The following is a 2,473-nucleotide window of genomic DNA, read 5'->3' on the forward strand; positions in this document are numbered from 1 at the left end:
ACCAGGGTTTTTAATTTATTATTCGAGCCTTCAATTAATTGTAATAACATTTTTAAGTTTCAAGAACATACTTATTTTTTAGCTCCTCGTGTTATGTACAGTATTCCCACTTGGATTATTTTCTAAATATCTCCATACTTGATTGGGTAAAGAATTGCTTTATGGGATGTAGTATAGTATCTGTAATATTAATGTTACTAGGAAGAAGCACCAAGTTGTAGTTTAATGATATTTTAATTAACAGCTATTAATTAATACAATACAAAGTTGAGAGCGGGTTTGGTGTAGTGGTGAAATCACCAGACTAGAAACCTAGACAGTGTGAGTTCAAGTTGTACCTTAGGCACAAAGCCAGGTAAGTGACCTTGAGCCAATCATTCTTTCTCAACCCAAGGCAAAGGCAAACCACTTTCAAAATCTTGCCAAGAAAACTACAGTGACCTTTCCAGGCATCAACACGAATTATATTATAGCAATATAATAATGTTTCTCCATACGCTATTAGAAAGATAATGATTTTTTGAGTTCTTCCCTTACCCGTCTGTGAGGCTTTTATAAAAGTTTACAAATGAAGTGTCTCGTATCATTAAATGCGGATGAAACATTTTGACTGCAACACGCTTATGTGTGTTTTGGAATGTCTTATCAGAACACATTTGAAATATCAAAGTAGATCTTTAGAAATGGGGTTAGAAATTAGGAGCTACAAAATCTGCTTCTGTGGATAGGTAGGTTGTATTTAAATGAAGTTAAGGAATCACAGCCTATTTGTGAAATAAATCTTGTTTGATGCAGAAGTAATGAAATTGGAAATAAAGGTAATCCTCGACTTACGACCACAATTAAGCCCAAAATTTCTGTTGCTAAGTAAGACATTTGCAAACTGAGTTTTGCCCCATTCTACGACCTTTCTTGCCATAGTTGTTAAGTGAATCACTGCAGTTTTTAAGTTAATAATATGCTTGTTAATGAATCTCACTTCCCTATTGATTTTGCTTGTCAGAAGATCACAGAAGGGGGTCATGTGACCCCAGGACACTGCAACCGTCATAAATACAACTCAGTTGCCAACACCTGAATTTTGTTCACATGACCATGAACAAAGTGAAAAATGGCCATAAGTCATTTTGTCAGTACTGCTATAACTTTGAACAGTCACTAAATAATCTATTGTAAGTCGAGGACTACCTGTATTGAATTTTTTAAAAATAGTGGATTGCAATACAAAGAAGGGTTTTTTAAAAGTAGAAATACAAGTGGCAGGTTAAGAGAATCACTCAAATAAAGACTGTTTACTGGATATACGAAAGAAGCTAGCTGAGGTTTTAAAAAGTAAAGGGGAAGTGCAAATGATAAACCATGATTGGACAATGTTTTTAATAGATTTTAAAAAGAAGCTTGTTAAAAGCTTGAAGAAGCCTATGCGATGGCACAAAGAAGAATTGAAGAGAGATTAAATCCTACAATAATATTTGAATGTACACATTAAAATTCTTAAGAGATAAAATGAAGAGGTATAAAGTTGGTTTATTTGATCAAGGTTAAAATAAGACATGTTTATATGAAATTCTGGCAACTTTTATGGATTTTTTGTTGACACCAGATTTGATAATTAAAATTGATGTCTTATGGATTTACTTATAAGGAATGGATTATGGGAAGAAGAGATACCTGTTTGTAACTTTATAAAAGGTGAAAAGTTACCAAACTTGTTTATACTTGTGATGGAGACTGGAAGACACTTCTTTATACATATCTTTTCTTTTTGCTTTTCTTTCCTTTTCTTTATTTGCTCTTTTTTTTAACTTTCTTTCTCTCTCTGAGTGTAGTTTGTATTAGTTTTCATTTTTGTAATTGATTTCCAGGGTTTCTGCATATACATTTATCAACCTATTAAGATTCCCACAATCTTCTTAACTCATTTGCTCAGACTTGGAAAGACAGAAACTAAAGGGACAGTTCAGTGGTTTAAGGACTGCCGCCAAAGCTTTGTTCTCTTCTTATAAATGATGTAGCAAGCAAGTATGATTTGAAAAAGACAGCAGTACTGTGTGATTTCATCCTCATCCCTTTTGATCAAATAACACTTTGTCCTCTGGAACACAAGTCAGTAAATCTGTTTTTTTCATTTTTTCATTTTTTCATTTTATTTGATTTATATCCCGCCCTTCTCCCAACGGGACTCAGGGCGGCTCACAACATATTTAAAACAAAACATACCCATAATCCCCGCCTAATAAAACCAAATTAAAACCAAATATTTTAGAGTTGTGATATTAAAATTTCCTAAAAAACCCAATTTAAAATCCTCCCTAGGCCAGGCCCGCTTGTTGGAAAAGCCATGTCTTGAGGGCGCGGCGGAAAGTAAGGAGATCCGGAATCGTCCGGATCTCGGGGGGTAGTTCGTTCCAGAGGGCAGGGGCACCCACAGAGAAGGCCCTCCCCCTGGGGGTCGCCAGCCGACATTGCTTGG

This window comes from Protobothrops mucrosquamatus, unplaced genomic scaffold (assembly GCF_001527695.2).
Source record: "Protobothrops mucrosquamatus isolate PMUCROS unplaced genomic scaffold, P.Mucros_1.0 scaffold1933, whole genome shotgun sequence".
In the NCBI taxonomy this organism is placed as follows: Eukaryota; Metazoa; Chordata; class Lepidosauria; order Squamata; family Viperidae; genus Protobothrops; species Protobothrops mucrosquamatus.